Source organism: Erithacus rubecula (genome assembly GCF_903797595.1).
Source record: "Erithacus rubecula genome assembly, chromosome: 29".
Lineage (NCBI taxonomy): Eukaryota > Metazoa > Chordata > Aves > Passeriformes > Muscicapidae > Erithacus > Erithacus rubecula.
Window position 1 is genome coordinate 3,866,026 of NC_136681.1, and position 14,245 is coordinate 3,880,270.

Sequence of the window (14,245 nt, forward strand, 5' to 3'; positions counted from 1 at the left end):
AACTGGAAAGAGGTTTAGCCCAGGAAAGTTTCTGGTGAGACCAGGCAGGTGGGAATGGATCCAAACCAGTTTTGTGAGGCAAAGGGAAGTAAAAGGAGGTGCTTTGTTGGGTTTGGGTGCTGAAGCACAGCAGGTGAGCCCTGGGCAGGTGAGCCCTTCACCATGAGCTCAAGGACAGCACCAGAGCACAGTCCTGGGGTTTTCCTGTGGGTCCTGGTTCCCCTGTGCTTGTTCCAGGCAGGAATTAACCAGCTGGGGCTGTAAATATGAAATTTGTGTGCCTTGGGGTGGCCTTGGGATGCAATTCAGAGTGTGAGGAAGGATCAGTGTCCCCCCCTGGAGGGGGAAAAGCCCCTGAGCTGATCTTGATCTCCCAGCCCTGCACAGGAACTTCAGGGCTTTGCTCCTCTCCCCTTTCCTGAGCTTTACAGTGTCAGCAAACGACCCACTTAACGTTTGGTGCGACTTCACTGATAAATTTTTAAAGCAGACACAAATTTTACACCTGTTTTCATTTCATCCATAAAAAAAGAAAAAAACTTCTGTGATGTTAATGCAACTTCAGACATGACTGAGATGTGCTGTGCTGCCTGCTCTGCACGTTTACATTTGATATTCTCTGGAAAGGTGGATTAAAATAGCTCAGGAAAAGAAGTCCACTGTGAAAAAAAATATTAACAATATTCCATCATTAACTGCAATAATACATTCTACCATTAACTGCTCCCTGCAATCAAAAGTAAATTAAAAGTTAGTGCTGCCCGTTCTGAGACAAGGTGAAGTTAAACAGAAGTGTCAGAAATTCTATAAATTTATTGATATAACTGAAATAGCTAACAATAGAAGTCAGGGAATCTAGGTGAATTCCCAGAGTCTGTCTTTTATTAATTGGCACAGTCAGAATGGTCTCTGCAGGTCACAGTTCCATTCTGCACAAAAGCTGCAGTGCAAAAACAGAACCAGCAAAGCCAGACCCTCAGACTGATGCAGATCTTCCACCAGCACAGCTCCACTCCATGTAAAACTTGTATAAAAGGCGTTTGAAAATCATCCTGGAACTCCAAGATAAATCTGTGTGTTCTTAAGTTCAAATCCTCCTGGTACTGGTATTAAAGGAGAATTAGGTTTGCATTAATTGGAGCTTGAAAGATGCTCTGATAATGTTATTACAGTGAAAATGCAATTACGTGTAAGAATGTTTGAAGAGCAGAATATTTCTCGTTTGAGTTTGATTTGTAACACTTACAAACATTCCCAAACATTGTTGGGAATATATTAAACTAAATCCAGACTCATTTCCTGTGCTGAACCCTCCAGTTCAGACACTGCAGCTCCTGGTGGGGATCATCAAAGGACTGTAGGAATTATCAATGACACCCTCTGGGTTTTTCTTTGCTTCTCTTTTTGGGCTGCAGAGCTGCCCCAGAGCCCCCAGCTGAAGGGCTGGAATGTGGGACACACAAACTTCATTAATTCTGGGGTTTAATTGGGGCAGGACAGTGCCAGGGCTCCTCAGTTCCAGCAGCAGCTCTGGAAACATTTTGTGCCTCAGCAGCTTCAGTTTGCAGGAGCCCAAGGAGGGATGAGCTCCAGCTCTTGTCCCCTTGTAATGGTTTTGAAAGCAAAACCAGTGACAGACTCCATGTCAGAAATACAATTTAACAGGAAAAAAGAGAAAAATAAAATACATGCAATAGTACAAAAAAACCCAAAACACTGACAGAGTCAGAATAGAACCTGACACCCTGCTAGTTTGGGTGGTGGCAGCAGTCCAGATAAAGTGCTCGTGTTGAAGCAGTGATCCTGTATAAAGGTCTGGTTTTCCTCTGGAATTCAGTAGAAAAGGCTGCTCTGGTGTTCCAAATCTCAGTTTTTATCCAGGTAGGAAATGTTTGTCTCCTCCCCCTGGGTGGAGCATCTCCCAGTGGGATGATGTAATTTTATCAGTCCTGCACTGGCCCATTAACAGGAGATATCTCCTGGAGGGAAAATGGGCTGTGGAAAAGAAAAAGAACATTGCCCCAGCTGTTTTTTAACAGCTGGCCCATTAGCAGGAGATATCTCCTACAGAGATAAGGATCACTGCCCCACCTGGTTTCAGCAGATGGTGACAGAATACAGACTTTGGGCACATCTTTACATTTTAACCTAGGACATCCCTCCATCAATAAAGGGTGAATTCAAATTGCTCCTCACAGACAGGGATTTACCTGGGAAATGAAAACAAGTTGCAGTCATTTTTAAAATGGAGAATTAAACTTTAATTTATGTCCTGGAGTTACATTGGGGACTGCTGGGATTTTCCTGGGAAAGTCACGGGGGAAAAACAAGTTCTTCCACTCTGAGGTCAGTCTACAGGAAAAAACCCAAATGCACTTGGCAACAATTCCAGCCTTGAGCTGCTGGGCTGGAGTGGATTCCAGCTTCCAGCTGAAGCTCAGCGCTGCCTTCTCTGTTCCCATCTTCCAGGAGTTGAGTGGAGTGCTCCCACCAGCAGCTAACGAGCCTCTGCCAGGGGATTCATAATTAATGAACGTGTGAGGTGGTGTCAGCTCTAATGATCTCTGACTTCCTCATCTCTATTTATTTTCCGAGGCCGTCCCCGTTCGGTGGCTGCTGTCATCCCCCTGCAGCCCCAGTTTGTAAATGGGATGTGACAGGGGGAAATGGAGCCTGCCATGGCTCTGTGTGAGAGCAGCTCCTCAGCTGCACACCAGGGAACCCAGAGAGAGGCCAGGAGCAGCCCTGAGAACCCAGAAATGTGTCCTGAGAGAACCCAGGAATAACCCTGAGAGAACCCAGGAATAACCCTGAGACCCCAGAAATGTGTCCTGAAAGAACCCAGGAATGTGTCCTGAGAGAACCCGGAAATATGTCATGGGAGAACCCAAAAACATCCCTGAGAGAACCCAAAAATGCATCCTGAGACAGCCCAGAAATAACCCTGAGAGACCCCAGAAACAGCCCTGAGATAACCCAGAAATGTGTCCTGGGAGAACCCAAAAATATGTCCTCAACCCAAACCTCGGCAAGCCTGCCTGGCTTAAACTCCTAAATCCTCCAAAATAAAGCTCCATTTACAAGCCCAGAGAAGTCTCCTCCTAATTAAACCCATTCTGAGGGTTTTTCCTAAATAGATTTTCATTGCTTTTCCTTCCTTTTTGGGATTCGAAGGGATTAGAATCCTCTGTGTACAAAATAAAAATGTGCAGCTCAGTTGGTAAGCGTGGGGTTTTCTTTTCCCTGCCATCAGACTTTTTTACCCTCAAAGGTCATAAAAATTCTCTCCTTTGCACGAATCAAAAAAACAGAGAATTTTAGGGCTGCTCTGGAAACAACAGGAGGTGTTCCCACACTCCAGTCAGAAAATCAGCAAAACAACAAAACCCTCAGCATGGACAGAGTACACCTGCTGGTGTGAGCAGCGAGCAGTCAATACCTGAGCACACACAGCTTTCCAAAGAGACAATTCCAACCAAAGCCCAGCTGCTGCTCCTTCAGATGCCCTGGAGCAGCAGCACAGGGAGCTGAGCCTGCCAGGACCCTCCCAGGTCCTGGAAGGGGATGCTCATTAAAGGATCTGGGCAGGACACGGTGCCTCCAAACAGATTTGCTTCCTGCAGGATGAATCCAGCAGCACTGGGTTGATTCCAGCAGGGTTTGAAGTGGAAATTGAGCAGCTCCTGCTCTGGGCAGAGCAGCAGCCTCCAGTTGATTAGAAGGAGAAAATCCCCCTGCAAAATCCCCCTGCCCAGTTCTCTCCAGGAATGCTCAGAATTCATCTGGATGATGATGATGGGGCTGCAGAAAACAGAGGGGAAATCAGGGAGGAACCTCCCAACCACGAGGAGGGGAACTAAAGCACATGGGATAATTATTGGAATTATTGGAATTATTGGAATTATTGGAATTATTGCCTTCAGAACGGGGGCAGGGTGGCAGGTTCATGGGCCTGAGGTGCTGCTGCCCCTGGGCAGGGTCCTGGGGCACTGGGGGGATTCCACATTTTCTCAGGTTCCCAAGAGTCTCAACTCAGATAATTAATTAGAGAGGGATTCCCTCTGATCCCTGGTTTCCCTGGCCACACTCAGCTTTGTGTTCCCAGCCCTGAAATCCTCCTGTCCAGCCTGAGTGTTGGACACAAACACAGACACAGGACAGGTGTGAACAAGACATCCCAATCCCCAGAGTGGAGCAGGGCTGGAATTCCAGCAGTTCAGGGGTTTCCAAATTGAGGGTTTGTGTTTGTGACAAGGTGTGCAAAGCTGCCCTGGGGGTCCCAGGGGTCTCTGGCACTCCCAGCTCTCCCACCTCTTCCTGCACACAGCCCTGATTCTGTGAGCAGCTCCTCACAAACCCATCACATCTCACTAAACAACCTCTCTCTACCTCCTCATCAGCTCATTAAAACTCCTGATTATTAATTATTTATGCCATTATTACCCATTATTATTTCAGGGGGTACTCAGGCTTTAACAACAGATCAAGGAGAATTTTACGCTCACAGCATCGGGATTTTTTTTTATTTGTCTTCAGCAAAATAATTGGGGAAAAAAAACAACAAAACTTCTGACATCAAATCAACAAAGAAGGGGGAGTTTCAGAACTATGTAGAAATTCTTCTTGAAGTTTAAAAACACAGGAATTTTTTTTTTTTTTTTTTTTTTTTTTTTTTTTTTTTTTTTTTTTTTTTGCTTTTCATGTTGTTAACTCTGAATAGGAATAAATAGACCAGCCAAGTGAAAAGTCAGTGTTTGGTCTGTGCCAGTGGTCAAGGAGCAGCACTCCTGCCCAGCCCCAGGGAAAATAAAGAGAAATTCTTGCTGTGCAGGAGCCCCTGGTGCCTCCTTCAGCAGGAGCAGACTGAGACTTGCACCACAAGCACATCCCAGAACCACGGGGTGACAGCAGAGAAGGAGGAAAAACACAGGGCAGGATTTCCATGTGCGAGTGCATGGAATTCCAGCTCTGCCAGGGCTGCTCCAGGATCCTGCTGGGCTCCAGGAGCACAAACATCCCCCACGAGCCCCCTGAGCCCTGGCTGGGAGTGCCTCGGCCCAGGCTGCTTCCCACTGCTCCCCAAGGGCTGGAATCCCAGAGCACAGCAGGTTCCTGTGTCCCTCTGTCCATGGCAGAGCAGGTTTCTGTCTGTCTGTCCATGGCAGAGCAGGTTCCTGTGTCCGTCTGTCCATGGTAGAGCAGGTTTCTGTCTGTCTGTCTAGATCAGAGGGCAGCCAGGACTGTCCCAGCCTCCCTGACAGCAGCAGTGCTCACAGGACTGGCAAAGCCAGGTTTAATTTCCCGGTATATTTATTTATTTATTGGACTGATGATCAGGCAGTGCTGTCACCCTGACAACCAGGGATTTATTTACAATTCCTGGAGCTCCGGATGGCACCAGGGACAGGAACACTCTGGGAAATGGTGCCAGGCTCTGGCAGCAGGAACTCCAGAAGAGGAAAGCAGGGAGGCACAGGAAGGCAGAGAATCACCCAGGAGAGTCTGAGGGATTTATTTCTTGCCTCTCCCCCTCGTAGGTGTCTGTTATTTCTATTTCTGAGCATTGGAAACATTCTGCAGCTGATTAGGAACGAGCTCCTCGGGGTGCCAGGGCTCCAGCAGGGGTGAGGGGATGGAGAGCACAGCAGGGAGGAGAGAGAGCATTGCAGTGAATATTGCAGGGAGAGGAGAAAATTGCAGTGAGGAAGGAGAATATTGCAATGAACATTGCAGAGAGGATGGAGAACACAGCAGGGAGGATGGAGAACATTGCTGAGGATGGAGAACACTGCAGTGAGGAGAGAAAACCCTGCAGTGAGGGTGGAGAACATTGCAGTGAACACTGCAGGGAGGAGAGAGAACATCACAGTGAACATTGCAGGGGATGGAGAAAATTGCAGTGAGGAAGGAGAATATTGCAGTAAACATTGCAGAGAAGGAGAACATGGCAGTGAACATTGCCGTGAGGATGGAGAAAATTGCAGTGAGGATGAAGAACATTGCTGAGGATGGAAAACATTGCTGAGGAGGGAGAACATCACAGTGAACATTGCAGTGAGGGTGGAGAACATGGCAGTGAACATCACAGGGAGGATGGAGAACACTGCAGTGATCCCTGCTGCAGGAGGAGGAGGAAAATCCAGCCCAGGCTCTGTCCTGCAGGGCTGCAGCTGGAGATGAGGGCAGGACTGATCTGCTCTGCAGAACCTCCCAGGACAATCTGTTTGTTCCTTTAGGACCAGATTTACCCTCCCTAGACCCAGCCTAGGACAGAGCTGAAGGAAACCTGCAGCTCCCCTGAGCCAGAGTCAGGCTTGTTTAGAGGCATCAAAACCAACAGGAAAACCCAGGCTCCCTTTCCAAAGGCACTTTCGAAAAATGAGAACAATTTTTCTCCTTTTTCCAGAATGAGAAAAATTTATGCTGATGAGAACAAACAAGTACTGGAAGCTTTGTTGTGTGTGAAGAACAGGGACACACAGGGAATTTTTGGGACAAGGCACTCACACCCTGACTCTGCTCAGCCTTTGCTCCAGAACAAACAGGAATCGCCTCATCCACACTCCCAAAAACCACACAAGTGGTTTTAGGCCATTATTTCACATTTGTAGAATGTAAGGCATCAACAGCTGATTTCCCTTTTCCTTTTTTAAAATCTTTTTTACAGAATATTATTAACAAAATCCCCAAATGAGCTTCTCAGTCTACACCATTAAAAAATAAAGATAAAATTCAGGACATTTGTGTTTCATTCAAGATAATCTCTGCCATGTCCCTATATCAAAATACAAATAAAAATGCAGAGTTTTGGCGAGCTTGAAGGGACACCTGCTGCCAGAGGGTGACATTACAGCTCCGGGGATGTCACAGCCTGGATCAGCAGTGCTTGGGAACTCGGGATCCTGCCCGGCAAGAAACATCAGGGAAAAGGGCTGGGCACCCCCCGAGGCTGAAATCAGAGCGAGCCCCTTGGGGGATTTGGGGGAAAAAAGGAAAAAATGGGATTTCCAACAGCACCGAGAATTTGGAGAGGTGCCCACAGTGAATTTTTGAGAGTGGGTCCACATCAGGAGTGGAAGGACAGGTCCTTTGTCGTGGAGATTCCCCCCTCTCCTTTCCCCCTTAAAGACAAAGCTTTTCAAGCCCTTTTGCTTCAAGCTGGTCTTTGTAATTAAAAGAACTGATAAAGCCCCTTCGTTAACGGGATCTGTACATATTAGAGTTCATTAAAATGTAATTCCCTCGGAACAAGGCATTTTTTAATCTATCCATACTTGGAAAAAGAGGGAGAAAAATTAGATACATCCTCCCTGCCCTCCCCTCCCACCCTGCATGTATCCGTAGGCCATGTGTGTTAATTACAACTTGCTTGCCTAAATGAGAAAATTATACATTAACAAGTGTTAACCAGTTATTAACTCAATTACACTTCAGAGTCTTGGGAGAAGCTGCATTCCCAGGCAAGGGTCCACTCTATATTATTATTTTCCATGTTCTTCAGTCTACAGAGAAGTTGTTGAAAGATTTAAATCCCATTAAAAACTCTCTAGGGGATGGGAAGTTAGAGTAAAACCCCAAAAGCATTTGACAGCGAGTGCCAGGGGCTCCATGATCCTCTGTATTCACACCCCTAAAAGCCATTTTGGTGACCAGAGGATCCCAAATTCCTCAGTGAATAAAACCCAGATCCACCAAGGCTGCCGCCATCCCTGCCCAGCTATTTGGCAAAAGCTGAGGAAACACCTCAGCAGTTTGGCAGAGAAGCTGTGAAGAAATGAACTTTTAAGGGAGATGATGCAGGGTGAGAGGGGGAACAAAACTCTCTTTTCCTTATGCCTCACATCCCCAATGCAGAGAGGCACCAGAACTGAGTTCCAAAATTTTCACACACAGGGCTTGGCCCTGGAAACAATTCTCCCTGTACCAGCCCTGCTGCTCCTTGGGAATTTCTGGGATTTATCCTGCACCCCACATCTCCCTGAGGCACAGGGAACATTCCCAGGAAATTTCCAGTGTCTGATCCTACAGCCAAACCCCAGATCCAGGTGGGAGCCTGGGGAGAGCCCTGAGCTGTGCCCCAGAATCATGGACTGACCCTTTCCCAGTTTGGGAATCCTGGATTCATCCTTCCCCCTCTGCACTGAACCAGATAAAACTCACTGGGAATTAGGAAAAATTTGCCTCCCACTGTGTGTATTGAATCTTGGATGATGGAAATAAATAAATAAAGAAGCCCTCGAGTTTCCCTCTGAACTGCAGTGTAAATACTTCTTAAGAGTCAACCAAGTGGTTTGAAGAGCTTGTTTCACTTGTTCCATGCAAATATCAAGATTAACACAGAGATTAATTATGTCCCATTTTTCTTCTTACAAAGGATACAGGCAGATTTAGAATAACAAAAATAAACCCTCTGGATTAATATTCATAACACAATGCTGAGCGCTACAAAAGCAACTCATTTTTTATGTAGAAAGGGGGAGAAAACAAACCATCAAGAGTGCTCCAGAAGCATAAATCCATATTAAGGAAGCCAGGCTCACAGGATGCTCTTCCCCAGGCTGCTGGAGGAGGGCTGGGGGCTCGGGAGGGCGTGCAACCTGTCATGGCCTGAGGGAATAAAACCCAGCTCAAAGAGCCAGGATGGAAATTCCATTTGGGTCATGCTCCTGTCTGAGTTTCCTGCTGACAAGAGCTGAACTCGTTGGTTCAGGCTCTGCTCTGAGGTTGGGGCAGATCCCATCCCAGGCAGTGAATCCCAACTCTGGGCAAGCAAAGGCAGTGTCACCCTCCCTGCCCTCCCACCTCAGTGACAAACACGATTTTCAAGCCCTGGGTGAGAAGAATTTCATTGCCTGAGCCAATCTCCCAGTGCACAGCCAGTTCCAGGAGAACTTTCTGACCATTTCCAAGTTCTCACTTGGGCCAAACCTGCACTCAGCCAGGAGCTGAGTGAAATATCCAACTAAAACATTGTAAAAAATACACAAATAAAACATTCCCGTGCTGGGAGCTGCTCTTCTGTGGCAGCACTGCCAGGTCTTGCAGTTCTTTGACAAGCCTGGAATGATTTCATTCAGCATTTCCAGCTCCCCATCTATTTATGAATTTTATCAAGGAAATGTTGAGAAGACATTTATTTAGACAAGCTTTTTGTTTCATCCTTCACTGGTGATCAGAAAAATCATGGAGAAGTCAGCCCTTCAGTGACATCTTGACTTTTTTTTTTTTGGAGCACTCCAAGGTAACAGCCCATTTCCTACATTGGATGCAACAGAGACAGCACTTAATACATATAATTATGCAGTTTGCAAATGTGACAGCTCTGATGTTGCTGCAATACAAGTCTATGCCATTAAATTAGAATTATAATGACAGTAATTACACTAATTAGCCTTTTTTTTTCTCCCAGTTTGTTACCAGTAAAGTTTTGCATATTTACTTGAGTAACAGCTACTTCTACTTTCTCCTAAAATCCACCAGAACCAATGCACAGGGAAGCTCCTTTATCCCAGCCCTGATGAAAGTGCAGGTGCCAAAAGGACAAAGCTTAAAACCCAGGGGATGTTCCCCATAAATTATTCACGTACACAAGGTGATGCTGCAAAGTTCAGGCAGGCACAGGGTGAAATGTCCAGGCTCAGGCAGGATTTGGGTGTCAGGGCTGCTCTGCAGGGCCACAGGAGCAGATTTTCCTGGCAGAGAATCGAGATTTGGAGCAGGACACTGTAATCCTATTGCCCTGCTGCCATATGGGGAGCAGCAGGTCCTGCTGGCTCTGCACGCAGATCAGCCCCAGCTGCAGCTCAGCAATCCCCAGCAGCTGCACACAGGGTTCTGCACAGCCCCAAACCTTCCTGCTCCTTGCCCCGTCCCACAGGGAATGTGGGACTGGGATTGAAGCGGTGCTGGAGCCACCCCAGGGTGTGCAGGACAGTGATGGGGCACCAGGAGAGCACCAGGGACACCAGGACAACACCAGGGACACCAGGATAGTGCCAGGGGCACCAGGAGGACACCAGGAGGACACCAGGGTCACCAGGACAACACCAGGGACACCAGAAGAGTGCCAGGGGCACCAGGACAGTGCCAGGAACACCAGGATACCATCATGATCACCAGTCCTGCACCAGGGTCACCAGGACAACACCAGAGTCACCAGGACAGGGTCACCAGTGTCACCAGTCCCATCACCTTCACTGTCTGGTGCTGACCCCCCCAAAGCCAGCACTGCCCCATGCCCTGACTGCAGAGCTCCAGTTATCAGGGTGTGACAAACTCTGCTCCTAAAGGCCAGGAAAAGCCCTGGGATGGGAGTTCAGTTTGAGTAGTGAAACCTTTAACTTGTCCCTGTCCCTGTGGAAAACATTCAGTGACCACCAGTGTGGCACCAGTGTGAACACCAGCGTGGCACCAGTGTGAACACCAGTGTGGCACCAGTGTGGCACCAGTATGAACACCAGTGTGAACACCAGTGTGGCACCAGTGTGAAAACCAGTGTGGCACCAGTGTGGCACCAGTGTGGCACCAGTATGAACACCAGCGTGGCACCAGTGTGAACACCAGTGTGGCACCAGTATGAACACCAGTGTGAACACCAGTGTGGCACCAGTGTGAACACCAGTGTGGCACCAGTGTGAACACCAGTGTGGCACCAGTGTGGCCCCAGTGTGGACCAGTGTCCCTGAGCTGGGCTCACTGGAATCCCACTTCCACTCCCTAAGGCAGTGAGCAGATCCTCATGTGTTGCTCCAGGCATTGGAACATTCCCTTTTCATCCAACTCCCACTAAATCTCAGCACAGGCTCAGGAATTTCCTCAGAAAGGGTCTGGAAATGAGAGAAAACAGGAACGAGTTTGTTTTGATTTTCAAGTGAAACAGCAAAGAAATGACGCTAAAAATTCCCACCTATTCCAGAAGATCACAAATAGGGGGAAAACATTACACCAAATAATGTGCTTATCCTTGAAATTGTGGGGGAAAATTGGAAAAAGCCAGAAGTTGAGGCCTGGCCCATATTTTATACAGCAGCCCTGATTCTCCCAAGGTGCTGCAGAGCCCGGAACAGGCCGTGAATGTCACACAGGAACAGCTGCTCTGTCTTTTTGATAACTCCATTACTGGAGTTCAGAGAAGGTTTATGGACTAGAAAAGCCTCAGATATGGGCATGAATGTTTGATGGCTGCACAGCAGAGCTGTGGCTGTAACTCTGCTCCCTGTTGGAATTGTGACATTCCGGCAGCCTCGGGTCATCACAGGCCAAGGGGAGCAGCAGGAACCTGCAAATTATGGACTTCCCACACTGCTGGATGAGCCCTTCTGCCCTGAAAGCAGTGCTGGCTCGTTCAGGGTGGGGTTTTATTCAGAGATAAAAGTGTGAGTGTGGTGTTTGAAGCTGCAAAGGGAGCTGCAGTGGCTGTAAGTGTCAGGTGCCTTCAGATCCTGAGCAGTCTGGTCAGGGGGACAGAAAGAAGGGGAAATTCCAGAAATGCACGGGATTATTTGAATCCTGCTAGGAATTTGCCGTTCCTGCCTTTTTCCCCCTGAACAGAGCAGTGAGGATTTCACCATTTCAAGCAGCCCAGAGCAGGCAGAGCTCATTTTCTGCCCCTGTCCTGGGGCAGCAGCTCACAGACACCAGCAGCAATGAGGATTTAACACAGAGCAACCTGAAACCAAATAAAAATCCTACTTGGAAGCTTCTCCTTGCTGTCAGAGCAGCCCCTGAGCATCCCTCAGAGCCCTGAGCCACCCTTGGGATGGTTTTTAGGTTTTATTGCAGCATTTCCTGGGAAACATTTCCATCATTTTCTGTCATGCCCTGGCCTGCTCTCAGTTCTTCACTCCCACCCTCAGCTGTGCCCAGAGGAGAAGGAGAAGGAGAAGGAGAAGGAGAAGGAGAAGGAGAAGGAGAAGGAGAAGGAGAAGGAGAAGGAGAAGGAGAAGGAGAAGGAGAAGGAGAAGGAGAAGGAGAAGGAGAAGGAGAAGGAGAAAGAGAAAGAGAAGGAGAAAGAAGGAGAATTCCCCATGCCAAGCCCTCCTGTGCAGCTCCAGGAGGATTCTGCTGTGATCCCAAAATTACCTCCTGCTGCATGCCCCGAGGGCAACTTGAGTAACTTGTGCTGTAATCCTTTTATTTTGTCTTTATTCTGGGGGATGAAAAGTCTCCACTTCATCCCTGCACTCACTTTCTGCAGCCCTCAAGCCAGGCTGCACATTAATTGGGAATTGTTCTGAGCCCTCTGACTCCGAGGTGCAAAAAACACCATTTGCATTTTGTCTTTATTCAAGCGTTCTTTGGTTATGGGTTTTAATCTCGACTGGTACTGAGGAGCTTAATCAGATTAAACCAGGCAAAAATAGGATTATCTGAATGCTCAGGGTTGCATCCAACCTCGCAGATGGGCACAGCCAGCAGGAGCAGCTAGAACAGACCTGAAAAAGAGCAGCAAAAACAAACACTGAAAACAAACAGCAAAAACAAACAAACACTGAAAAAAAAAAAAAAACCAAACAGCAAAACCAAACAAGGTACCAAAAACAAACAAACACAAAAATAAAGCACCAAAAACAAACCAAACAGCAAAACTAAACCAAATGGCAAAAACAAACCAAGCACCAAAACAAAACAAACAAACAAAAAAAAAAAACCAAAAAAAAAACCCATACCAAAAACAAAGCACCAAAAACAAACCAAACACCAAAAATAAAGCACCAAAACAAAAAAAAAGCACCAAAACCAAACCAAACCAAGCCAAAGCTGTGGTAAAGTCTCCTCTCCAACGAGACAAGACTAAGCACCAATTAATGCAACTGCTCCCTCTTGCCCCTAATTGTGCATTTCCCGAGCTGATCCTCCCACAAGGGCCATTTGATTTCTCCTTTTAACAGCAGTAATTGTTTTTTTTCCCCCACAGGAATTAACTGCATTTTACCTCCTCTCAGCCACAGCAGCCCAGCTCCTGCTGTGCAGTTTCCAGCTGCTTTGCTTTTTCCACAGGACTGGGGAGTGTGGCAGAAACTCTGGGATTTTCTTGTCAGGGCAGTTTGGTAGCAGAGCTTTAAGGGTTAAATGACTCTGGTGTTCATGGTAGGTAAATTCAGTTTAGCCCCTCGCTGCTGCTGGTGTTATTTCCTAAAAGGGAGTCCCATCAATGGCATTTTTCAGCACTGTGGGAGTCTTTTATTACTGCTGCAATGCAAATGGAGCAGTCCCTCCCCACAAAGCCGAGATTAAAGCCCCAGGGACAGAATTATCTCCTGATGAATTCACCCAAATGGGTTCTGGGGACTCTGCTGCTCCTGGTGTCTGTGTGTGCATGTGGCATTTTCCTCGGGCAGAATTTACATTGAGACAAATGAAGAACGAAAGAATAAACCCCGATTGTGGATATGATTGTGTCAGCATAAACATACTTTATAATTAGATTGCTATTACCACAGAGTAGGGGAAGAAGCAAACCAGAGTAAATCACTTTTATTCCAACCTCATTGCAGCCACCAAGGAGTTCAGAGCAGCATAAGTCTTTTCTAAAAAATATCCTCCCCCTCAGCACCATTATTATTCCAGTAAAATGTAAATGCAGACTAGGCCTTAGATACCAATTAAACTGCACTTGACAGAGATGTTATTGTCTAAATCAAATAAATGTAACAGCAAAAAGCAAAATGAGCAATGAGATAAGAAAAGCCAGCAGCAGGTCTCGGTGCTCTGGTCAGATTGTCCAGTGAGCCAATGAGGAGGTGTGAGGGGAAATTATTATTATTGCATAAATCAGATCAGTGGTTTCAGAGAATTTGCAGTTTGGGAAGAGGCTGAAATCCAAAGTGAGTCTCTACTGTCCCCTGTGTCACCATGGGAATTTCTGAGACCCTGCAAAGGGACCCCACTGACCCTATTCACATCCAGTTATCCCAAAAACCTGAGGGGGAAATTCACAGGATTATTTGAATACTGTGAGAAATTTGGGTTCCTGCCTTTGTCCCCACACAGAGCAGTGAGGATTTCACCATTTCCAGCACCCAGAGCAGGCAGGGCTCATTCCCTGTGAGGATTTCACACAGGAGTGTCCTGGCTGAGATTCCATCTCCACTCACACTGAGAGGGAAATCCAGGATCAGTCTGTGAATTCTCCCCTCCACCTTCCCCCACAAAATCTGATTATTCTCTGCTCCTTGCTGCTCTTTCCCTCCCCCCTTTTTTTTTTTTTTTTGTTATCAGTATTTTCTCTTTCCCTTCAAATCAA

General features: G+C 47.0%; 1 long non-coding RNA gene across 1 annotated transcript; it reads right to left on the bottom strand.

The window, feature by feature from the left end:
• Positions 1-9,119: 9,119 nt before the first annotated feature.
• On the bottom strand, positions 9,120-12,854 carry LOC306813540. Its single transcript, XR_013777003.1, has 4 exons — positions 12,801-12,854; positions 12,188-12,434; positions 10,787-10,826; positions 9,120-9,256 (listed from the first exon to the last, which is right to left on the bottom strand). It is a non-coding gene; the product is annotated as an uncharacterized lncRNA (long non-coding RNA).
• Between the last annotated feature and the right edge of the window lie 1,391 nt (positions 12,855-14,245).